The 26,872-nt window shown below is 46.2% G+C and overlaps 1 protein-coding gene across 1 annotated transcript in view; it reads right to left on the bottom strand.

Moving 5' to 3' along the window:
- Nucleotides 1–26,872, bottom strand: part of LOC130361499 (opsin-3-like) — a 338,004-nt gene that overhangs the window by 119,717 nt on the left and 191,415 nt on the right. The gene's annotated exons all lie outside the window — the stretch shown is intronic.

Below are 26,872 nucleotides of genomic sequence, written 5' to 3'. Positions count from 1 at the left end.
AAAGCTACCCTTCATTCATTCCTGGAAAATAAATTAAGGAAACACCCGTGCATTCAAAATGTCCTCTTTACCCCTATACCCATTCCTCAAGGGGGGTACTTTCTGTAATGGTGTCACATGTGGGTGTTTCTTTTTTTTATTTTCCTCTGAATGTATGTAACCGTCAGCTACTGATATGCCATAGGCATCAAATGAAAAACAGACCTCTATGACTTCTGAGCCTTGTTGTGCGCCCGCTCAGCACGTTAACCCATATGTGGATGTATTTCCATAATCAGGAGAAAAAATTTTAACCCAATTTCTCCCATTACCCCATTGTGAAATGAAAATGTAAAAAATTGGGTAACCCCAGCATTGTAGTGTAAAAAAATAATTTTTTTTAATTTATGGCCCACTGTTCAAAAAACCTGTGAGGTGTAAGTACTCACTGTACCCCTTGTTACCTTCCTTGAGGGGTGTAGTTTCAAAATTGTGGTCACTTGCCAGTTTTTTTTTTTTTTTTAGATTTTATGTCAGAACCTCAACCATGGCAGTGCAAAGCACCACTTTAGGCCTCAAATCTCATAGGTGCTGTCTCACTCCTAAGCCCTGTTTTGCACCTGCATAGTGCTTTCCCGCCATATATGGGGTATATCCTTATTCTGGAGAAATTGGGCTACAAATTTTGTGGAGCTTTTTTTTCTCTTACTGCTTGTGAAACAAAAAAAAATTTGGTAAATTCCAGCAATTTAGTATTAAAAATCAAATTATTCACTTTTACGGCCCACTGTTCAAAAAGCCTGTGATGTTTAAGTACTTACTGTAACCCTGGAGGAGTGTAGTTTCCAAAATGGTGCCACATGTGGGAGGTTTCTGCTGTTCTGGCACCATGGGAGTTTTGTAAATGCACATGGTCCCTGACTTCAATTTCAGCAAAATTCCCTCTCCAAAAGTCCAATAGCGCTCCTTCTGTTCTGAGACCTGTAGTGCACCTGCAGAGCACTTAAAGGGGTACTCCGGTGAAAACCTTTTTTCTTTTAAATCAACTGGTGGCAGAAAGTTAGACATATTTGTAAATTACTTCTATTAAAAAAATCTTAATCCTTCCTGTACTTATTAGCTGCTGAATACTACAGAGGAAATTATTTTCTTTTTGGAATGCTCTCTGATGACATCACGTGCACAGTTCTCTCTGCTGACGTTATTATAATAATGCTTTATTTATAGTGTCAAACAACCAATTTTATTGTAATAGGCAAAAAGGTAGCAATACCAAAGTAAAGCAGAAGTATCGGGACGCAGCCCGAATCAACAAAAAGGCAAAATCAAATGAATAAAAGGGAATAGGAAAATAAACAAGTCCATGGGTCAGACATGTGTGGATAAAAACAGACAGCAGGGTAATAAAACAGAACGGGTGTTGTCAGTGATTACGTAAGAGACAAAGTATGGCGAATCTCCGGGCAATAGGAGGATGATATCCAAGGAGACCAGACCCTCTCGTAGGAGGCCATTATGTCGGCGCGAACCGCGTTAATTTTTTCAAAGATCAGAATATCATTAACTCTATCAATTACTCTATCAATAGACAGGACTGGGCTCTTCCAGCATGTTGCTATATGGATCCGCGCAGCCAGCAGTATGAATTGCGCTAATCTAAATTGGCTGTTGGGCATCCTGCGCGGCCGTCTGCTGAGGAGACAAAAAGCAGGTTGGAGGGGACAGCGAAAAGAGAGAACAGAACGAAGAATAGAAAGAACAGATGTCCAGAAAGTTCTGGCGAGAGGACAGGTCCACCACATATGAAGCATGGTTCCCCTATCTGCGCAACCTCTAAAACATAAGGGAGAGGCACAGGGGAAGATGGAATGAATTCTCGTGGGAACATAATACGTCCTATGTAATATCTTCAGTGACGTCTCAGTAAGGGACACTTGCCAGCTCCCTCTACTCAAGGTATCGCAGCACTCCCTCCATTCCTCCAGAGACAGCTCCATATGGAAATCAGCCTCCCATTGAATCATGAACGACAGTTTAGTGTCGGGTGGGGGAGAATTTAGTATACCATATATTATGGCTAGAAGTCCTCGTCTAGAAGGACTATATTGCATAAGACGTTCAAACCTAGTCAACTGTGGTATGGTGCGTGCAGGAAAATTAGAATGTAGAAATGAAAAGATCTGGTGCATTCGGAAGAGTTCTGAGGGTGGGGGGTGAAATTGTAGAGTAAACACTTCCTTTGTCATCAGAACCCCTCGAGTATGGAATTGATGAGCAGTAGTCAGGGACTGTGAAGTCCACCAACGGAATGAGGAATGAGCAAGACCGGGTGGAAAAAAAGGGTTACAGAGGAAGGGCAGGAGGGGAGGAGGGCAAGATTGTAGGTGAAAGCGAAAGCGGACCAGTCGCCAAAGGGAAAGGGAATGAAGAGTGAGAAGAGCAGAGTAAGGGACGTATTTAGCGACAGGTTGAATAGACCACATTAGGGAAGAGAAGGAGTGGGGAGAGATGAGAGAGGATTCGAGGTGAACCCAAATGGGGGTATCGCCATCCGCCAGGAACCAGGCCATCTGTCCTAGTCTGGCAGCATAATAGTATTTTTGGAAGTTGGGGACGGACATACCACCTAAACGCTTATGAAGGTACATTACATTACGTGCTATGCGGGGGGTCTTGGATTTCCATATAAATCTAAAGACATCGGACTGAAGGGACTTGAGATCCGCAGTCGAGACCGGAACTGGAAGAGTGCGAAACAGGTATAGTAGTTTAGGCAGAATCACCATTTTAACCGTGTTTATTCTTCCGATCCATGATAAGTATGGCCTGTCCCAAGTGCGGATATCATGTCGGATAGATTTGTATAGGGGCAGGTAGTTCGCACCATAGAGGGAAGCAACCGCCGGGGTTATACGAACACCTAAATAGGACAGGGCAGGCATTGGAGGGGGAAAGTTAAAGTTAAGGGAAATCAACTTTTGCGTATGGAGGGGAACATGTATATAGAGTGTTTCAGACTTAGATGGACTAATCCGGAGGCCCGAGCAAGACGAGAAGTCTGTGAGTAGGCGAAACAGGTTAGGTAAAGATGATAGGGGGTGTGTCAGGGATAGAAGGAGGTCATCGGCAAACAAACAAAGTTTATGGATGGAGTCCTTAATCGTGACCCCCAGTACAGTGGGGGAGGCTCGTAGGGATCTCGCCAGGGGCTCCATCGCCAGAGCAAAAAGAGCAGGGGACAACGGGCATCCCTGGCGAGTGCCCCTCTTAATAATAATCGGGGAAGGGGAAGAGGTAGGGAGTTTGAGAAAAGCCGTAGGATTGGAGTACAGCAGGTGCAGAAGGTGTACAAACGGCCCAGTGAACCCCATTTTAGAGAGGACCCCCCAAAGGTATTGCCAGAGAACTGAGTCGAAGGCCTTTTCTATGTCTAAGGCCAATAGCATAACAGGAGTAGAAGTGGAGGAAGCCCAGTGTACTACCCCCAGCACCTTTCTAATATTGTCCGCCGCCTGTCTCCCCGGTATAAAGCCCACTTGGTCAGCGTGAATAACACGGGGCAATATAGTGTTCAGTCTGCGTGCCAGGATAGACGTTAATATCTTTGTATCCAGATTAATTAAGGAGATTGGGCGGTAATTTGAGACCAGCGATGGGTCCTTCTGGGGTTTGGGGATCACCGTTATAAGGGCATCTAAGTATTCAGGGGGTAAAGAGGGAGCCTTAAAGAGGTTATTATAAAGGTTAACTAGATGGGGAACTAGAATAGGAGAGAATTTCTTATAATACATTGCAGACAGGCCATCTGGGCCAGGGGCTTTTCCCAATTTCAGGGACGCAATTGTATCTGATACATCTTCGTATGAAATTGGAGAATTAAGGAGATCTCTCTCGGGGTCAGTGAGAGAGGGGAGGGAGGTAGAGTCAAGAAAAGAGTCCAGACTGGGAGCAAAGGTAGGCGACTGGTCAGGGATAGAATAGAGTCTAGAGTAGTAAGAGTGAAAAGTCTGGTAAATCTTGTCGGGGTGGGAAGACCGGGAACCAGGGTGCAACTGAATGGTGTGAACATAATTAAGCCGTTGTTTGCTGCGGAGCATATTGGCAAGCAACCTATCCGGCTTATTGGCATAGCGGTAGTATGTGGCCTTAGTCCACCTAAGCGCTTTTTCCACTCCGGTGGACAGGACAGCATCCAGGCGCAACCTGGTGTCCCGGATAGCATTGTGGAGATAAAGAGAGGGGGCACGCTGGTGAGCCAGGGTGAGTCGAGAAAGCTTGTTGTGTAGCGTATGTTGAAGGTGGGAGCGACCTCTTTTCATGTATGAGGCTAGCGATATGAGCCGTCCCCTAATGAAGGCCTTGTGGGCAGACCATACCCAGATCGGGTTTGAATTCGGAGTAGCATTGGTGGAGAAGTAGGATGTGAGATCCGCTGTAAGAGAACGTTTAACTGTCTGGTTAGTCAGCATAGACTCGTTAAGTCTCCAGGTAAAAGGTGTGGTAGGACCACCTATAAGATCCAGCTCTACACATACCATCTCATGGTCAGACCAGGGAGAGGCAATGTGTCTCGCGTACAGGAGGCACGGCAGAGTAGAGGTGTTGAGAAGTAGCCAGTCTATGCGAGTGTAATTTTTCTGGGAGGATGAATAGTAAGAATACCCCCTCGACTGACCATTGTGCTCCCTCCATGCATCCGCAAGTTGAAGTGAATGGAAGGCCGAAACCAACCTTTTCTGCAACGCTCTAGACCTACCTAAGGGACTAGGGGAGGACCTATCCAAGACGCCATCGTAGACGAAATTAAAATCGCCCGCCCACACCAGAACATCATAAGAGTATGATAGGAGTAAAGAGCAGAGAGAAAGAAAGAATGAAATAGGAGAAGAGTTAGGAGCATAAGAGTTAAGTAGACAGATCTGCTTACCATACAGGGTGCCCAACAGCAAGACATACCTGCCTTCGGAGTCTGTATGAACGCGGGTCACCTCGAATGGCAACGTATTTTTCAAACAAATCAGTACCCCCCTGCTTTTGGAGACAAAAGAGGAGACATATAACCAGGAGTACTGGGAATGGAGGAAGCTAGGGCAGGAGGACTGGGAGAAGTGAGTCTCCTGAATGCAAATTATATCAGGGCGGTAGCATCTATAATCTATGAAAGCTTTCCTCCGTTTGGAGGGGGAATTAAATCCCCTGACATTATGGGAAATTATCTTACACATAAGACGGAAGACCAGGCAATGCGGAGACGGGACAAACACGCAAAGACAGAACAACCATAGAACACATGGACCCACTGACGAACAAAAATGAACAACATCAAACCACAAACAAAACACTGAACAAACAGAAAAAGGTCAAACTGGAAAGCGAAGCCGTATAATATAGCGGCTCCGCTTACTTCCATCTCTTGAAGTAAACGAAGGACACATCAGTCCAGTCACACCAGCCCTTCTAGGATCGGTGGCTTCAGGGCGCCAGGTGAGAGGGGGTCACTGGCAACGGTGAGTCAACCTTCCGGGGCAATCCCCAGGCACCGCTGTGATTTACGCTGGGCCGAGGGAACACTGGTCCAGGACCTGGAGGGTCGGGGGCCCCTTCGAGGCAAGTCGGTCGCAGGAGGCTGTTCTGGGGCAGTCCAGGGGATACCCTCTTTAGTGAGGGTAGTTTGGGCCTCAGTCAGGGAGCGAAATTGGTAGGGGCGCCCCTTAAGTTGGCAGATGAGGGAGAATGGAAATCCCCATTTATACTTCACCCCCTCCCGGACCAGGGCCAGCGTGATGTGGCGGAATGTCCTGCGCCGTTCCAGCGTGGACGGGGATAAATCCGAATAGAGGCGCACTTCAGCGGGCATGCCAGGTAGCGCTGTCAGGTTGCGGGCAGCAAAGAGCAGGGGATCTCTCACATCCGGGTAGTGCAGTCGGAGGACCACGTCCCTCGGCATTTCAGAAGATCTCGGGCGACCCAGGGCTCTGTGGACACGGTCCATACGGAGAAGCTCGGGCTCATATTGCGGCAGTAAGGCCTGGAACATCGCATCGACCGCAGATTTCAGGTTAGTCTCCGACTCAGGTAGTCCCCGAATGCGAATATTGGCTCTGCGGGAGCGGTTCTCCAGATCTTCAAGTTTGAGGTCGATAGCATCAAGCTTGGCCGCATGTAGATCGATATCCCGGCGGTCAGACTCCGTGGCCTCTGCTAAGTCGTCCAATTTGTTTTCATTGTCGGAGACTCTCTGGCCCAGATCTTGAAGTTGCGCTGCGAAGTCTGAGACAGCTTTTCTGAGCTCCGACTGGAACATTTGCTTGATCTGGCGGAACATATCTGCCGGGGACATCTGCGCCAGGTCCGGCTCCCCCTCTTCATCGGACGCCATATCAGAGCGGTGTGGGGAGGCTGCCACCGCCGCCATATTGGGTTTCGGGGAGGCTCTGAAAAAGTCTGGAATGGACTGAGAAAGACGCTGAGAGAGGTTCTTATTTCGTGACCGCTGCCTCCGGGGCATGACCAGGTCCCGTTCGCACTGAAACCACAGCGTGTGGAGCCTTTAGGGCGCTGATTAGGGCTTAGATAGGTGAGACTGGCGCGGAGCTTACATCACCCACGTCTCTTCCGGTAAGCCGCGCACATGCGCCCCATAATGCTTTATTTATTGTTGTCCTTAGTGGGATTTGAACCCAAGTCCCCAGCACTGCAAGGCAGTAGCGCTAGCCACTGAGCCACCATGCTACCCTTAGCACACATCTGCTATGCATCTGCTATGCATCTGCTATGCATCTGCTATGCATCTGCTATGCATGGTTGCTAAAATGGACAGAGATGTCAGCAGAGAGCACTGTGCTCGTGATGTCATCAGTGTTCTGTAGCATTCAACAGCTAATAAGTACTGGAAGGATTAAGATTTTTTAATAGAAGTAATTTACAAATATGTTTAACTTTCTGCCACCAGTTTATTTAAAAGAAAAAAGGTTTCCACCGGAGTACCCCTTTAACATCCACATATGGGGCCTTTTCTTAATCGGGAGAAATTGGGATTCAAAGTTTCGGGTTCATTTTCTCCTATTACCCCTTGTGAAAAAGAAAAATTTGGGGTAAAACCATAATTTTAGTGTTAAAAATTGAATTTTCCATTTTCCCGTCCAACTTCAACGCAAAGTCATCAAACACCTGTGAGGTGTTAAGGCTCACTATACCCCTTGGTACATTCTTTAAGGGGTGTAGTTTCCCAAAATAATATGCCATGTGGGGGTTATTTTGCTGTTCTTGCACAATGGGGGCTTCCTAAATGCAGCATGGCCCCCAAAAACCATGACAGCAAAATTTGTTTTAAAAAATTCCACAGTTTCTCTTTCCCTCTTGAGCCATATCGTGAGCCCGCAGAGCATTTTATGTCAACATATGAGATATTTCCCAACTCAAGAGAAATTGGGCTACACATTTTGGGGGGCTTTTCTCGTCATACCACTTTTAACAATGAAAAAAATGGGGCTACAAGAACATGTTTGCTGCTATTCCTGTGAAACACCTAAAGGATTAACAAACTTTCTGAATGTAATTTTGAATACTTTGAGGGGTTTAGTTTCTATAATGGGGTCATTTATTGAGTATTTCTCACAGAAAGGCCCCTCAAATCCACTTAAAAACTGAACTGGTCCCTGAAAAATTAAAATTTTGACATTTTCATGAAAATTTTTGGAAATTGCTGCTATACTTTGAAGTTCTCTAATGTCTTCAAAAAGTAAAAGCATGTCAACTTTCTGAGGCCAACAAAAAGTAGACATATTGTATTTGTGAATCAATATAAAATGTATTTGGAATATCCATTTTCCTTACAAGCAGAGAGTTTCAAAGTTAGAAAAATGTATAATTTTCTAAATTTTCATGAAAGTTTGGGATTTTTCACCAAGAAAGGATGCAAGTAATGTGGAAATTACTACTATGTTAAACTAGAATATGTCACGGAAAAAAAAAGCAATCTCAGAATCAGAATAAACGGTATGAGCATCCCAGAGTTATTAATGCATAAAGTGACAGTGGTCATAATTGTAAAAAAAAAAGGGCTCAGTCCTTAAGGTGAAAAGGGGTTGAGTCTTTAAGGGGTTAATTAATATAAAAATTATAAATGTTTCTATTCCCTGAAAAAAAAAAAAAAGTATGAGTAAGGGTGCATTCACACAAGGTTTTGGGCATACGGCTGCCGGATCTGGCAGGTAAATTTAAATGGGCAGTTTCATTAAAAAAATTTTTTGCTATTGCACTCCTTATGGTAAATGAAAAAAATCTTTCTAATGTACTTTGTTTTAAAAAATGAAGTTTTCTATGTTTTATTTGTGTTTAAAAAAGCTGCCACTAGGTGTCTCCCCACTTGTCCAGAGCACACTTCCCCCCCCCCCATCTCTTACACAGACTTTGGACTCCTGCTAGCCTTGCAGAAGTCCAAAATCAGGAAATGCTGAGGGGTGTTTGCAGCCTTATCCAATCATAGCTCATCTCACACACTGAACTGCTCTGGGCTGTGTGTAGCAGAGTGAGGGGGGAAGTTCTCCCCTGTATGCCTTCAGATGATGTCACTGCTGGGGAACGCCCCGTCCAAGTCTGTGAATCTGACTGAGACTGAGCAGAAATTTCAGAGCAATATAAAAGAATAAAACTAACAAATAATAAAAATAAAGGCAGGGGGTGGTTTATCATGATGGGGGCAGTGAACTGGGAGGATTGTAAAATTTAACAAGATCATGAGAGGTACTCTTTAAAAAAAACGGCTGCTATTGTATCCCCATCGGACCAGCCCTGCATCACATTTATTTACATCAGCCGGATGGACTCAAATTGTGACTTCAGTTGTCTAATTTTTGCACCATATCAGCTTTATTACCGGACTGAAAACCGCAGCAGACCACGGTTTTCAGTACGGCAACAAAACCGGATACGGTGCAAAAATGAGCCAACCGGAGTCACCATCTGACTCTGGCCTGCTCATTTAAGTGCCCAGGTGGGATTCGGCAGCAGCTGTTTTAAAAATTTACCCGCCAGATTCGGATGTCCAAAACAAAGTGTGAATGCACCCTTACTCGTACTTATCAGGGAATAAAAGCATTTATTACTTCATCCGGCAGCTGTATGCCCAAAACGTAGTGTAAATGTAGCCTAAGTGAGAAGACGTGTTTAAAACATTTGCATGCAAATTTGCTTGTGGAGTTTAGATTCTATCACACAAATGTGTTTTCTCTCTCAAAAGAAACATCATTGGCACTCATGGAGCGCCTGCTTCGGGCCCCATGCCCGCAGGAGGCCCCCATCACATTAGGGACATCCCTGTGTCCCGAAAAATCTTTTCGGGACACAAGGATGCCCTGGTTACCTCTCTGCGGCCGCCGGCCCCGCATTAACTTTAAAAATTCAGGGGCTGCTGGGAGGTAGTGCACACAGGGACATCACTGCCCTTAGTAACAGAGCAGAGCGGAGAAGTGAGGAGGACGCGCGCACATGGTAAGTGACCAGCGGCACATAGGCCATAGGCCATACCAGTAGATCGTGACCCCCGAGCGGTGGTCGGAATACTGAAGTTGGGCAGTAAACAGGCATACAGCCTCCAGCCATGCACTGTATATGGCTGAAGGCTGTATGTCTGTGGGGGAACTGTACTGCACCTAATGTGAGGGAACTATACTGCACCTAATGTGGGGGACTATACTGCACCTAATGTGGGGGACTATACTGCACCTAATGTGGGGGAATTGTACTGCACCTAATGTGGTGGACTATTCTGCACCTAAGGGGGGGAATTATACTGCATCTAATGTGGGGGAACTATACTGCACCTAATGTGGGGGACAATACTGCACCTAATGTGGGGGAACTATACTGCACCTAATATGGAAGGACTATGCACTGTATATGGCTGAAGGCTGTATGTCTGTGGGGGAACTGTACTGCACCTAATGTGAGGGAACTATACTGCACCTAATGTGGGGGACTATACTGCACCTAATGTGGGGGAACTATACTGCACCTAATGTGAGGGAACTATACTGCACCTAATGTGGGGGACTATACTGCACCTAATGTGGGGGGGGGCTATACTGCACCTAATGTGGGGGACTATATTGCACCTTATGTGGGGGAACTTTACTACACCTAATGTGGGGGAACTGTACTGCACACCTAATGTGGGGGAACTGTACTGCACCTAATGTGGGGGAACTATACTGCACCTAATGTGAGGGAACTATACTGCACCTAATATGAGGGACTATACTGCACCTAATGTGGGGGGACTATACTGTACCTAATGTGGGGGACTATACTGCACCTTATGTGGGGGAACTTTACTACACCTAATGTGGGGGAACTGTACTGCACACCTAATGTGGGGGAACTATACTGTGCCTAATGTGGGGGACTATACTGCACCTAATGTGGGGGAACTATACTGCACCTAATGTGGGGGACTATACTGCACCTTATGTGGAGGAACTTTACTACACCTAATGTGGGGGAACTGTAATGCACACCTAACGTGGGGGAATTGTACTGCACCTAATGTGGGGTAACTATACTGCACCTAATGTGGGGGACTATACTGCATCTAATGTGGGGGACTATACTGCACCGAATGTGGCGGAACTATGTTTTACCTTTTATGAACAAGAAAATTATGACGTGCTGGTACAGTATAATGACGCAACACTATGGGGCTGGTATGTAATTTTTTCCAGGGTTGGTTTTCACACCCAGTCTGGCCCTGGTGGCACAGAGGGGGATCAAGTGGGGGTGGAATGGTACAGGAGAGGATCAAGGAGGAAAAGATGTGGCACAGAGGGTGATGAAGGGTGTGATGAAATAGCACAAGGGGGTAGCAGCCACATTTCTAATGCTGATACTGGCCCTCCAGAGTGTCCTAATCTCCTTGTAAGCACATAGGATTCTATGAGAGTGAAGAAAAAGTTAAGGATGATAAGTGCAGGTTCATCTTTCCTCACTTTATGGATTTATAATCCACTAATGTACTTGCTGCTCCAACTGCCTGGCAGTGTGGATGGCGGTTTGACCTGCTTTGGGGACTGGACATATCTGGAATGGTGTCAGATATATATAATTATTTATTCAGCAGTGAAACTGTGCATATATATATATATATATATATATATATATATATATATATATGAACTGCTATTATATCACACGTTTGTATGATTGTACATATTGCCTGCATATCATCAGATATTAGTACCTGAGATATGCTGCCCATGTTTACTTGTTTTGAATAAAATTGTTCAGATATTATTTGTAAAACACATTATAAAATATTACACTTAAAGGGGTTATCCAGGAAAAAAAAGTTTTTTTTTTAAATATCAACTGGCTCTAGAAAATTAAACAGATTTGTAAATTACGTCTATTAAAAAATCTTAATACTTTCAGTACTTATGAGCTTCTGAAGTTGAGTTGTTCTTTTCTTTCTAAGTGCGCTCTGATGGCACGTGTCTCGGGAACCGCCCAGTTTAGAAGCAAATCCCCTAGCAAACCTTTTCTAGACTGGGCGGTTCCCGAAACTCGTGTCATCAGAGAGCACTTAGACAGAAAAGAACAACTCAACTTCAGAAGCTCATAAGTACTGAAAGGATTAAAGGGGTACTCCGGTGAAAACCTTTATTCTTTTAAATCAACTGGTGGCAGAAAGTTAAACATATTTGTAAATTACTTCTATTAAAAAAATCTTAATCCTTCCTGTACTTATTAGCTGCTGAATACTACAGAGGAAATTCATTTCTTTTTGGAATGCTCTCTGATGACATCATGAGCACAGTTCTCTCTTCTGATGTTATAATAACGCTTAATTTATTGTTGTCCTTTGTGGGATTTGAACCCAAGTCCCCAGCACTGCTAACCACTGAGCCACCATGCTGCCCTTAGCATACATCTGCTATGGATGGTTGCTAAAATGGACAGAGATGTCAGCAGAGAGCACTGTGTTCGTGATGTCATCAGTGTTCCAAAAAGAAAGGAATTTCCTCTGTAGCATTCAGCAGCTAATAAGTACTGGAAGGATTAAGATTTTTTAATAGAAGTAATTTACAAATATGTTTAACTTTCTGCCACCAGTTGATTTAAAAAAAAAAATGTTTTCACCGGAGTACCCCTTTAAGATTTTTTAATAGAAGTAATTTACAAATCTGTTTAACTTTCTGGAGCCAGTTGATATTTAAAAAAAAGTTTTTTCCTGGATAACCCCTTTAATTAACATAACCTTGCAACCCATTGACAGAAATGCTTTCTGGGGAGTTATACTAAGGTATGTAGCACCTACTTGTGTATAAAGAGTTTTTATTGTGCTTATAGTTAATTATTTTTGGGAAACACGATGAAGAAACACGACCAGTGGCGTTGCGACCCGGGTGCGGGGGGTGCGGCCCGCACCGGGTGACACCAACCTTATGGGGTGACACCAAGACGCTCCGCAGCACCCACCCCCCCATCTGTGCCCGACCGGCCTCCCATCCGTCAGCACCACCCCACCCCCCCCCCCCCCCGCGCGCTGTGTGTGCGGTGCGCCCGTCCGTCAGCAACCCCCCTCTTTCTCCGGCACTGTGCGCCCGTCCATCATCACACCCCCCTCACCTTCACCAGCACTGTGCCCGGCCTCCGCTCCCACGTCTGCGCCGGCCTGACGTCACACCGCATGGCCGCGCAGGAGGACGTCAGTTACGTCACTCGCACGGCGCCCGGTGAGAAGGAGCGCTGCGCTGGATGGGTGAGTGTGTGTGTCTGTCTCTATCTATGTTTGTGTATGTGACTGTGTGTGTGTATGAGACTCTGTGTGTGTGTGACTGTGTGACTCTGTGTGTGTGTGTGACTGTGTGACTCTGTGTGTGTGTGTGACTGTGTATGTGTGTGTCTGTGAGTGTGTGTGTCTCTCTGACTGTGTGTGTTTGTGTGTGTCTCTCTCTCTGTGTTGTATGTGTTTTGTGTGTGTGTGTGTGTGTGGGGGGGGGGGGGGGGCGGGGGGTGGTGGTGGTGGTATAACCAGCAATCTATTGTGGGGAGACTTTGACCCATTGTGGGGAACCTGCAAGGGAACCTGCGGCCTAATGTGGGGAAACTACTACCAAGTGTGGGGAGTCTATGCTACCTTATGTGGGGAGTCTATGCTACCTTATGTGGGGAATCTGTGCTACCTTATGTGGGGAGTCTATGCTACCTTATGTGGGGAATCTGTGCTACCTAATGTGGGGAAATTGCTACCTAATGTGGGGAATCTGTGCTACCTAATGTGGGGAAATTGCTACCTAATGTGGGGTAACTGGTACCTACCTAATGTGGGGGAACTGGTACCAAATGTGGGGAATCTATGCTGCCTAATGTGGGGAATAGATGCTACCTAATGTGGGGAAACTGCGACCTACCTAATGCGGGGGAACTGCTGCCTACCTAATGCTCCCCCCCTGGCAGTAGCACCCTCATCATCCACCAGAAACACCCCCCCCCCCCCAGCAGCACCTCCATCAGCAGATCCTGATGGTGGATGATGGCGGTGCTCCTGCCAGGAGGATGATCCTGCGGATGGATGATGGGGATGATACTGCCAGGGGGGATGGCCAGAGTAGCACCCTCATCATCCTCCGGCAACACCCCCCGAGTAGTAGCACCCCCATCATCCACTAGCAACACCACCAATACCCCCCTCCCGTCGTAATAGCATCAGCTAACGGATGTTGAGGGGTGTTACTGAGGTTGTGGTATCATATTCAGAGGGTGCACTGTATGGCAACGTTATATTCAGAGGGCGCAGTTTGTGGTAGTATTATATTCAGAGGGCGCAGTGGGTGGTAGTATTATATTCAGAGGGTTCAGTTTGTGGTAGTATTATTAGAGATGAGCGAACTTACAGTAAATTCGATTCGTCACAAACTTCTCGGCTCGGCAGTTGATGACTTATTCTGCGTAAATTAGTTCAGCCTTCAGGTGCTTCGGTGGGCTGGAAAAGGTGGATACAATCCTAGGAAAGAGTCTCCTAGGACTGTATCCACCTTTTCCAGCCCACGGGAGCACCTGAAAGCTGAACTAATTTATGCAGGAAAAGTTATCAACTGCCGAGCAGAGAAGTTTGTGACGAGTTGAATTTACTGTAGTTTGCTCATCTCTAAGTATTATATTCAGAGGGCTCAGTGGGTGGTAGTATTATATTCAGAGGGTACAGTATGTGGCAGTATTATATTCAGGGGTACAGTATGTGGCAGATTTATATTCAGGGGTACAGTAAGTGGCAGATTTATATTCACGGGTACAGTATGTGGCAGATTTATATTCAGAGGGTACAGTATGTGGCAGATTTATATTCAGAGGGTACAGTATGTAGCAGATTTATATTCAGAGGGCGCAGTTTGTGGTAGTATGATATTCAGAGGGTACAGTATGTGGTAGTATTATATTCAGTGGGTACAGTGTGTGGCGGTATTATATTCAGGGGTACAGTATGTGGCAGATTTATATTCAGAGGGTACAGTATGTGTTGGTATTATATTCAGAATGTACAGTGTGTGGTAGTATTATATTCAGTGGGTATGGTGTATGGAAGGTTTATAATCAAAGAGTATAGTGTATAGTAGTATTATATTTAGAGGATACAGTGTCTGGCAGGTTTATAATAATAATTGTTTTCATATAGAGGATGAGAATGCGCTGACATAGTGAGGAGACGTCTGGGCATCACATTCTGCAGAGAGAAGTTTTAGCTGGATCAAGTCCTGGCGGTATGTACCATCTGAATTAGATAAGGAAAGACTATAGAGAAGACGTCACCTGTAGTCACTGATATCATTGTGTATTCTCCTCACTATAGAGAAGACGTCACCTGTAGTCACTGATATCATTCTGTATTCTCCTCACTATAGAGAAGACGTCACCTGTAATCACTGATATCATTGTGTATTCTCCTCACTATAGAGAAGACATCACCTGTAGTCACTGATATCATTGTGTATTCTCCTCACTATAGAGAAGACGTCACCTGTAATCACTGATATCATTGTGTATTCTCCTCACTATAGAGAAGACGTCACCTGTAGTCACTGATATCATTGTGTATTCTCCTCACTATAGAGAAGACATCACCTGTAGTCACTGATATCATTCTGTATTCTCCTCACTATAGAGAAGACGTCACCTGTAGTCACTGATATCATTGTGTATTCTCCTCACTATAGAGAAGACGTCACCTGTAGTCACTGATATCATTGTGTATTCTCCTCACTATAGAGAAGACGTCACCTGTAGTCACTGATATCATTGTACATTCTCCTCACTATAGAGAAGACGTCACCTGTAGTCACTGATATCATTGTGTATTCTCCTCACTATAGAGAAGACGTCACCTGTAATCACTGATACCATTGTGTATTCTCCTCACTATAAAGAAGACGTCCCCTGTAGTCACTGATGTCATTGTGTATTCTCCTCACTATAGAGAAGACGTCCCCTGTAGTCAGATATCATTGTGTATTCTCCTCACTATAGAGAAGATGTCACCTGTAGTCACTGATACCATTGTACATTCTCCTCTCTACATCAGAGCTGTAGTCACTTGTCATTTCTACAGTTAGGTCAGTGAAACTACAACTCCCAGCATAACCTCACCACTGCTCAAAGGGGTACTCTACTGGAAAACATTTTTTTTAATCAGCTGGTGCTACAAAGTTAAACAGATTTGTAAATTACTTCTATTTAAAAATCTTAATCCTTCCAGTACTTATTAGCTGCTGTATAAGCGATTCACAGGAAGTTATTTTCCTTTTTAATTTATTTTCTGTCTGACCACAGTGCTCTGTGCTGACACCTCTGTCCATGTCAAGAACTGTCCATAGTAGGAGCAAATCCCCATAGCAAACCTCTCCTGCTCTGGACAGTTCCTGACATGGACAGAGGTGTCAGCAAATAGCACTGTGGTCAGACTGGAAAGAACTACACAACTTCCTGTGGAGCATACACCAGCTTAAAAGTACTGTAAGTATTAAGATTTTAAATAGAAGTAATTTAAAAATCTGTTTAACTTTCTGGCACCAGTTGATATAAAAGTAAATGTTTTCCAGTGGAGTACCCCTTTAAGTAATTCTGGGAGCTGTATATTTAAATGGTGAAAACTTCTTTAACACTTTCCTATTCTGTGGAAACTGGTATATCTGATTATTATACTGGAATTTCTCACAATGCGCTACAACAGTGGTGTCTGTCACAACAGGCTAAAAACTTACTGAGGGGGGGGGGGTAGGTATGGGGGTGACACCATTTTCTACCGCACCGGGTGACACCAACCCTAGCAACGCCACTGAACACGACACATGTTGTTGCTGTTAAGAATTATTTCTCATTTTCTTAATTAGCTGTAACATAGTGTTCTTGTGGTCACCGGTGACTTGATGCCATCCAATGAACACCGCTGACTTATTCGACCTGGGGCTTACCTTGAAGGGTTTTCTATATTCCGTCCCAATTGGGAATGATTAGTTTTTTCAATAAATCTGTGTTGTTGTTTGGAAAGAAAGGAAACCATATTCCCTTCTGTTTTGTTTAATAGACAATCTGTTGAAATAGTACATTAGCCATCATCGGAATATCGCTATGTAAAATATCAATGCAGGCCAAATATTTATTTCTTATTAAGCCAATTTGAATATATGTTTATTTCTAAAATGTCTGCACAACCCATGCAGATAAAAGGATTTAGAATACCTCTTAAAGGGGTACTCCGGTGAAAACCTTTTTTCTTTTAAATCAACTGGTGCCAGAAAGTTAAACAGATTTGTAAATTACTTCTATTAAAAAAATCTTACTCCTTCCTGCACTTCTTAGCTGCTGAATACTACAGAGTAAATTCTTTTCTTTTTGGAATTCTCTCTGATGACATCACGAGCACAGTGCTCTTTGCTGATGTCATTATAATAATAATAACTCTTTATTTATTGTTGTCCTTAGTGGGATTTGAACCCAAAGACCCAGCAGTGCTAACCACTGAGCCACGATGCTGCCCTTAGCATACATCTGCTATGCACGGTTGCTAAAATGGACAGAGATGTCAGCAGAGAGCACTGTGCTCGCGATGTCATCAGTGTTCCAAAAAGAAAGGAATTTCCTCTGTAGCATTCAGCAGCTAATAAGTACTGGAAGGATTAAGATTTTTTAATAGAAGTAATTAAAAAATCTGTTTATCTTTCTGGCACCAGTTGATTAAAAAAAAAAAAAAAGTTTTTCACCGGAGTACCCCTTTAAAGCTCTGAAATTTTTTTTTAAGGGCAGGAGGGGTGTTAAGAGTAGTTAGGGAATATAATCTGAGTTAGTTTAGAAAATATGGTTTGATGACATGTACTCTTTAAAGGGGTACTCTGGTGAAAACCTTTTTTCTTTTAAATCAACTGGTGGCAGAAAGTTAAACATATTTGTAAATTACTTCTATTAAAAATTCTTAATCCTTCCTGTACTTATTAGCTGCTGAATACTACAGAGGAAATTCTTTTTTTTTTTTTTGGAATGCTCTCTGATGACATCACGAGCACAGTTCTCTCTGATGATGTTATTATAATAATACTTTATTTATTGTTGTCCTTAGTGGGATTTGAACCCAAGTCCTCAGCACTGCAAGGCAGCAGTGCTAACCACTGAGCCCCCATGCTGCCCTTAGCATACATCTGCTATGCATCTGCTATGCATGGTTGCTAAAAGGGACAGAGATTTCAGCACTGTGTTCGTGATGTCATCAGTTTTCCAAAAAGAAAGGAATTTCCTCTGTAGCATTCAGCAGCTAATAAGTACTGGAAGGATTAAGATTTTTAATAGAAGTAATTCACAAATATAATTAACTTTCTGCCACCAGTTGATTTAAAAAAAAAGTTTTCAACGGAGTACCCTTTAAGCAACTTAGGCCCCTACATGGTTATACAACAGCTTATGCCTGAAGTATATGTTGAAGGTTTATGTTGGGGATCATTTTCGACATATACCTCCAACAAATACACATGGCCTTACACAACCTTAGCAAAAATAGTTCAGCACCTGTGCAAACAGATTCTTACTTCTTTTTATCTAATATGAAAACTGCATCCCAAATTGTGCATGGTGACTAGCAGACTACATGTTTTGTAAATGTATTCCTTAATCATAGCAATACAACCTTAAAATGGCTGTTTTATTATCGATGCATTACAGGTAGGAGTGCCATGCAAGAGCCTTTTAATGTACCTGCATAGTATTCCATTTTCCTACCAAGAAATAAGAACAATTACAAAAAATTGTGACATTAGATTTGGAAGGAAAGAAGGTAACTTCCCTATCACATGTCTACACATATGTACAAAGGATCATGTTTAGCAGTTGTATCGGAGGTTGTAGGTTTTATAGTTCCATTCTTGCCTGTGCAGGTGCTCCAAACAAGGTGGTTGCTACAGAATTCTTCTTGATGTTCATGAAATTTGTGGTGTTAAAGGGGTACTCCGGTGCTTACACATCCGCCCCTCAATGTAAGCCTACGGGAGGGGGCGTGACAGCTGTCACACCCCCTCCCGTAGGCTTGCAGTGAGGGGCGGAGCATGACGTCACACGGGGGCGGAGGCGTGATGTCACACGCCGCCGGCCGTGTGGTCGCCGGTAATCAGACCCGGAGCGAACATGCTCTGGGGACTGATTACAAATGGGGTGCCGCCTGCAAGATCCCGGGGGTCCCCACCTGCAGGTCTCCCGCGATCCTGAAAGCATTACCATCTATTCATAGTCAATGAACATCATACTTTGCTGTTGGAAAAAATTGTATTACACAAACTTGCATTGTTATAGGGGTATTCAATTCTAAGTAAATGATGCTGAATATATGAATATTATTCATGTAATAAAAAGTTTTACAATTCTCAAGCATACTTTTTGTATTCTTCTTTATGATTTTCAAGATTTCTGCCTGCAGTCATGAAATAAGAACCTTCATTGTTTATATTGAAGGGAAAAAATCCACCCCACTGGACCACCAGAGATGGTTTAAAGCTCCCTTTAGACGCCATTGTCAGCTTTGACAACGGCAATCTAAAGGGTTAATAGTCGGCTGTGGCGTTCGCTGCATGCCGGCCATTAGCAGCAGCCCCCAGCTACTGAAAACAGCTGGGGGTCACCGGGTATGGAGCGGGCTCGAGTCAGGAGCCCGCTCTATACACCCTGAGCAGCACCAGGATGGACTAGGTCCATCATGGGTTCCAAAGGGGTAAAAAATCTTCTTGGGCGACAATTTGTCATCCCTGTGTAGGTGCTGCCTGGTTACCAACAGGACCTATTGTAGAGCCAGCCCTGGTTGTTGCTGCTGATCCAGCTCAGTACTGAACCATATCACTGCATAAATGTGATGGTACCCTTAGAACAATGGGTCAGTTATTAGACATGTGTCCTTTAACCCTTTGGGGAAGGAGGCTTTTTACGTTTTTGCACTTTCGCTTTTTCCTCCTCACCTTTTAAAAATCGTAACCTTTTCATTTTGCACCTAAAAATCCATTTAATGGCTTATATTTTGCGCCACCAATTCTACTTTGTAATGACATCAGTCGTTTTACCCAAAAGAAAAAATGCCATTTTGTAAATTTTGGGGGCTTCAGTTTCTACACAGTACATTTTTCGGTAAAAATGACACCTTCTCTTTATTCTGTAAGTCCATCCGATTAAAAAGATACCCTACTTACATAGGTTTGATTTTGTCGTACTTCTGGAAAAAATCATAACTACATGCAGGAAAGTTAATGCGTTTAAAATTGTCATCTTCTGACCCCTATATCTTTTTTTATTTTTCTGCGTACGGAGCGGTATGAGGGCTCACTTTTTGCACGTGATCTGAAGAAAAGTGACCAAAATACGCTGGATTTTTTTGGGCGCGTACGCCATTGACCGTATGGTTTAATTAACTATATATTTATATAATTCGGATATTTCTGCACGCGGCAATATCACATATGTTTATTTTTATTTACACTGTTTTTTTTAAATGGGAAAAGGGGGGTGATTCAAACTTTTATTAGGGAAGAGGTTAAATAATCTTTATTAACTTTTTTTTGCAATGTTATAGATAGCTCCCATAGGGGGCTATAACACTGCAAACACTGATCTTTTACATTAATCAATGGTTTCTCATAGGAAACCATTGATCAATCATTCTGCTGCTTGACTGCTCATGCCTGGATCTCAGGCACTGAGCAGTCTTTCGGCAATTGGGCAGTGAGGAGAAAGGTGGGGGACCCTCCTTGTCAGGATCCGGGCTGGTAAGCGGGGAGGACACGGGTGGTGGATCCTCTGTGTCAGTGAGGTGATGACGTGGGCCGTACCAGGGAACGGAATCTAAGGGGTTACTGGTTTTCACCAGAGCCCGCCGCAAAGTGGGATGGACTTGCAGCGGCAGGTAACCCCCAGGTCGTTCCACCCGATAGCAACTCAACCTCACTGACAGCTGAGACAGGCGCCGGACACAGGGACAAAGTAAGAGCAAGGTCGGACGTAGCAGAAGGTCTGGGCAGGCAGCAATGGTTCGTAGTCAGGGGCAACGGCAAGGGTCTGGATACACAGGCAATGGAACACACAGAAACGCTTTCTCAGGGCACAAGGCAACAAGATCCGGCAGGGACAGGAAGGGGAAGGGGGTTTATATAGTGGAGGGAGTGCTTGGAACTAATTGGGCCAGGCACCAATTAATGGTGCACTGGCCCTTTAAATCTGAGAGACCTGGCACGCGCGCCCTAGAGAGCGGGGCCGCGCACGCTGGGACTGAGCAGGAGGACGGGGCAGGTGAGAGACACGGGACGCGATCCGAGAGCGGGCACGTCCCGTGCCTCGGATCGCGTCCCCTCCGGTGACATGGAAGCAGCACTCGCGGTCAGCGGTGCTGACCGGAGTGCTGCATACAGAGGCACGCCGCAAGCGCTCCGGGGGAAGCAGTGGGACCCGGAGCGCTCGGCTTGACAGTACCCCCCCCCTTGGGTCTCCCCCTCTTTTTTGAACCAAGGAATCTGTGGATGAGATCTTTATCTAAAATATTGGCCTCCATGATCTCTCCTCAGGGCCACAATTCTCCCAATCTACCCAAAATGTTTTTTTTACCTCGTACGATCTTGGAGGCGAGGATTTCTTTAGCAGAGAAGACATCAGAGGAGCCAGAAATGTGAGCAGGAACAGTGACCTTGGGAGAAAAGCGGTTAAGTACAAGAGGTTTGAGAAGAGACACATGGAAAGAGTTAGGAATGCGAAGAGAAGAGGGAAGATGAAGCTTGTAAGAGACAGAATTGATTTGATTCTTGATTTTAAAAGGGCCGAGGTAGCGAGGACCCAACTTGTAGCTAGGGATACGAAACCGTATGTAATTGGCAGAGAGCCACACTTTGTCCCCAGGGAGAAAGACAGGAGGAGTTCTTCTCTTTTTATCAGCATGTCTCTTCATACGAGACAAGGCCAGTAGGAGCGACTTCTGAGTCTCCTTCCAGATAGCGGAGAAGTCCCGGGTTACTTCATCCACGGCAGGAACTCCAGAAGAAGTGGGAATGGGGAGGGGGGGCAGAGGGTGACAGCCGTACACTACAAAAAATGGAGATTTGGCGGAAGACTCAGAATTTTTGAAATTGTACGAGAATTCAGCCCAGGGCAGAAGGTCGACCAAATCATCTTGGCGGGAGGAGACAAAATGTCGCAAGTAGTCACCAAGAATCTGGTTCACTCTTTCCACTTGTCCATTAGATTGGGGGTGATAGGAGGACGAGAAATGTAATTTGATCTTTAATTGATTACAGAGAGCTCTCCAAAATTTTGACACAAATTGAAGCCTCTATCCGAGACGATATGCGTGGGAAGCCCGTGGAGACGAAAAATCTGCAGAAAAAATAGTTTCACCAACTGTGGCGCAAAAGGAAGGCCTGGAAGCGGAATAAAGTGAGCCATTTTGGAAAAACAATCAAAGACCACCCAGATGACAGTGTTGCCATGGGATACAGGAAGATCAGTGATGAAGTCCACGGCTATGTGGGACCAAGGCTGTTCAGGCACTGGCAGCGGATGGAGAAGGCCTGAAGGCTTCTGATGAGGGGTCTTGTCACGTGCACACACTGTACAGGCTCGTACGAAATTGGTCACATCCTTTTCCAAGGAGGACCACCAATAGTGTCTGGCAATCAAATGTAAAGTCTTTTTGATTCCAGCGTGACCAGCCAGAAGGGAGGAATGGCCCCATTTGAGGATCCGGAGGCGAAGTCGGGGAGGAACATACGTTTTTCCTGGAGGGATAGGCACCAGAGAAGCAGGAGCAGAAGAGATCAGACACTCAGGGGGGATGATGTGCTGAGGGAGGGTCTCGGCTTCAGAGGCATCGGTGGTACGAGATAGAGCATCAGCTCTGACATTCTTGTCTGCGGGACGAAAATAGATTTGAAAGTTGAAAGGGGCAAAAAACGACGACCACCTAGCCTGGCGAGGATTTTGCAGCTGGGCGGATTGGAGATAAGACAGATTTTTGTGATCTGTATAGATGGTGATGGGGTGAAGGGATCCTTCCAGAAGATGTCTCCACTCCTCAAGGGCCAACTTAATCGCCAATAGTTCACGGTCTCCAATGGAATATTTTTTTTTTCTGGAGGGGAAAAGGTTTTGGAAAAAAATCTGCAAATGAAATTTTTTCCTTTAGCAGATTTTTGTAGGAGAACAGCGCCGGCTCCAACAGAGGAGGCGTCAACCTCGAGGAAGAAGGGCTTCTGAGGATCTGGTCTGGACAAGACAGGAAGGGGAAGTGGGTTTATATAGTGTAGGGAGTGCTTGGAACTAATTGGGCCAGGCACCAATTAATGGTGCACTGGCCCTTTAAATCTGAGAGACCGGCGTGCGCGCCCTAGAGAGCGGGGCCGCGCGCCAGGACTGAGCAGAAGGACAGGGCAGGTGAGAGACACGGGACGCGATCCGAGAGCGGGCACATCCCGTGCCTCGGATCGCGTCCCCTCCGGTGACATGGAAGCAGCGCTCGCCGTCAGCGGTGCTGACCGGAGTGCTGCATACAGAGGCACACCACGAGCGCTCCGGGGAAGCAGCGTGACACTCCTGCAGTCCTACAGCTGTTCGGGATGCCGCAATTTCGATGTGCCGATCCCGAACAGCCCCCTGAGGTAACCAGCATTTGTTTACTTTATTTTAGACGCAGCGTTCATTTTTGAATACCGCTTCTAAAGGGTTAATAGCACGCGACACCGTGATCAGTGTGAGCAGTATGGTGATACACATTGGGGGAGATTTCTCAAAACCAGTGTAGAAGAAGCATGGTGCAGTTGCCCATGACAACCAATTAGATGGATTCTTTCATTTTTAAAGAGACCTGTGAAAAATGAAAGAAGCAACTGCACTTATTGGTAACTATGGGCAACTGCACCACTCTTCTTCTACACAGGTTTTGATAAATCCCCCCTATTATTCATACAGGTCTACATTACAGAATGGATTACCTGCTGGCATATAGCTACCAGTGTCATACTCTGTACAAAATTGGTCTGTTAAACAGACATTGGCATGAGACCTACACATTGGATAAAGTCAACCTGAAACTACGGAGGCTAAACATAGAAACATAGAATGTGTTGGCAGATAAGAACCATTTGGCCCATCTAGTCTGCCCAATAATCTGAATACTATGAATAGTCCCTGGCCCTATCTTATATGAAGGATAGCCTTATGTTTATCCCATGCATGTTTAAACTCCTTCACTGTATTTGCAGCGACCACTTCTGTGGGAAGGCTATTCCATGCATCTACTACTCTCTCAGTAAAATAATACTTCCTGATATTACTTGCTCCTCTAATATCTTTCCACTGTATCCACTTCCTGATATCTTTCCACTGTATCCACTTCCACTGTATCCACTTCCTGATATCTTTCCACTGTATCCACTTCCTGATATTACTGTGCTCATCTAATATCTTTCCACTGTACTGTATCCACTTTAATGATTTTTTTTGTTCATTTGGAGCCATATTCCACTCACAATTGAATAGAATTAACATTTATTTAGGACATTATTAGGTTATAAGAAGGTCTGTCACGATGCCGGCTGGCAGGTAGTGGATCCTCTGTGCCAGAGAGGGATGGCGAGGACCGCGCTAGTGGACCGGTTCTAAGCCACTACAGGTTTTCACCAGAGCCCGCCGCAAAGCGGGATGGTCTTGCTGCGGCGGTAGTGACCAGGTCGTATCCACTAGCAACGGCTCACCTCTCTGGCTGCTGAAGATGCTGAAGATAGGCGAGGTACAAGGGAGTAGGCAGTAGCAAGGTCGGACGTAGCAGAAGGTCGGGGGCAGGCGGCAAGGATCGTAGTCAGGGGCAACGGCAGGAGGTCAGGAACACGGACTAGGAACAGACAAGGGAACGCTTTCACTAGGCACAAGTGCAACAAGATCCGGCAAGGGAGTGCAGGGGAAGTGAGGTAATAAAGGGAAGTGCACAGGTGATCACACTAATAGGTAATTGGAAGATTGGGCCAGGCACCAACATTGGTGCACTGGCCCTTTAAATTGCAGAGACCCGGCGCGCGCGCGCCCTAGGGAGCGGGGCCGCGCGCGCCGGGACAGGACCGACGGAGAGCGAGTCAGGTACGGGGACCGGGGTGCGCATCGCGAGCGGGCGCCACCCGCATCGCGAATCGCACCCCGGCAGGAGGCGGGACCGCAGCGCACCCGGTCAGTGGATCTGACCGGGGCGCTGCAGCAACGGGGATGAGGTGAGCGCTCCGGGGAGGAACGGGGACCCGGAGCGCTCGGCGTAACAGTACCCCCCCCCTTGGGTCTCCCCCTCTTCTTGGGGCCAAAGAACCTGAGGAAAAAAAAGTCAATTTTTCCGTGAAGAGGTCCGATGCACATTAGGAGGGGTTCTGTGCGGAAACGCATGAGACAGTCCAATCTTTTATTGTTAATACAATAGATGTAGAGGGGTCTGGCGAGACTGGTCACAGGAACGTAGAACCTGTTGATGAGAGAGGCCAAAAAAAATTTTCCTGCAGATCCGGAGTCCAAGAAGAGCATAGTAGAGAAGGAGAAGGTAGAGGCAGATATCCGCACAGGCACAGTAAGGCGTGGAGAAGCAGAGTTGACATCAAGAACTGTGTCACCTTTGTGCGGAGTCAGCGTACGTCTTTCCAGGCAGGGAGGACGGATAGGACAATCCTTCAGGAAGTGTTCGGTACCAGCACAGTACAGGCAAAGAATCTCCATGCGGCGTCGTGTCCTCTCTAGAGGTGTCAAGCGAGACCGGTCAACTTGCCTAGCCTCCGCGGCGGGAAGCACAGGAACGGATTGCAGAGGACCAGAGGAGAGAGGAGCCGGGGAGAAAAAACGCTTCGTGCGAACAAAGTCCATATCCAGGCGGAGCTCCAGACGCCATCCGGAAGAACGCATGTCAATGCGAGTGGCAAGATGAATGAGTTCATGTAGGTCAGCAGGAGTCTCTCGTGCGGCCAGAACATCTTTAATGTTGCTGGATAGGCCTTTTTTAAAGGTCGCGCAGAGAACCTCACTATTCCAGGACAACTCGTAAGCAAGAGCACGGAACTGAATGGCGTACTCGCCAACGGAAGAAACACCCTGTTCCAGGTTCAGCAGGGCAATCTCGGCAGAAGAAGCTCGGGCAGGCTCCTCGAAGACACCACGGACCTCAGCGAAGAAGGACTGGCCTGTGGCTGTGGCAGAATCATTGCGGTCCCCATCAAACTTGTCCGGCAGGGACAAGCAGGGGTTAAGAACGGCTGGTTGCTGCGGAGGAGTTGCAGGAGCCGGCGGAGGAGATGGTTGTTGCAGCTGTAGCTGTGACTGAAGTTGCTGTATCTGCGGCAGCAGCTGCTGTGACTGAAGTTGCTGTATCTGCGGCAGCAGCTGCTGTAACTGTGACTGAAGACGCTGTGTCTCGGAGATCAAGTATGCCAGCTGTTGATCTCGTTGGGCGATCTTTACGCCAAATTTGTCCGGCAGGGACAAGCAGGGGTTAGGAAGGACCGGTTGCTGCGGAGGAGTTGCAGGAGCCGGCGGAGGAGATGGTAGTTGCAGCTGGAGCTGTTGCTGTATCTGCGGCTGCAGCTGCTGTATCTGTGACTGAATACGCAGTGCCTCGGAGGTCAAGTATGCCAGCTGTTGATCTCGTTGCGCTATCTGTTGCGACTGCTGGGCGATCTGACGAGCTTGCTGGGCGACCAGCGTAGGGAGGTCAGCGACAACTGGCAGAGGAACTTCAGCGGGATCCATGGCCGGATCTACTGTCACGATGCCGGCTGGCAGGTAGTGGATCCTCTGTGCCAGAGAGGGATGGCGAGGACCGCGCTAGTGGACCGGTTCTAAGCCACTACAGGTTTTCACCAGAGCCCGCCGCAAAGCGGGATGGTCTTGCTGCGGCGGTAGTGACCAGGTCGTATCCACTAGCAACGGCTCACCTCTCTGGCTGCTGAAGATGCTGAAGATAGGCGAGGTACAAGGGAGTAGGCAGTAGCAAGGTCGGACGTAGCAGAAGGTCGGGGGCAGGCGGCAAGGATCGTAGTCAGGGGCAACGGCAGGAGGTCAGGAACACGGACTAGGAACAGACAAGGGAACGCTTTCACTAGGCACAAGTGCAACAAGATCCGGCAAGGGAGTGCAGGGGAAGTGAGGTAATAAAGGGAAGTGCACAGGTGATCACACTAATAGGTAATTGGAAGATTGGGCCAGGCACCAACATTGGTGCACTGGCCCTTTAAATTGCAGAGACCCGGCGCGCGCGCGCCCTAGGGAGCGGGGCCGCGCGCGCCGGGACAGGACCGACGGAGAGCGAGTCAGGTACGGGGACCGGGGTGCGCATCGCGAGCGGGCGCCACCCGCATCGCGAATCGCACCC

This window comes from Hyla sarda, chromosome 3, assembly GCF_029499605.1.
Source record: "Hyla sarda isolate aHylSar1 chromosome 3, aHylSar1.hap1, whole genome shotgun sequence".
In the NCBI taxonomy this organism is placed as follows: domain Eukaryota; kingdom Metazoa; phylum Chordata; class Amphibia; order Anura; family Hylidae; genus Hyla; species Hyla sarda.
Note: the sequence above shows the minus strand (reverse complement) of the source record. Positions and strands in the feature narration are given on the sequence as shown.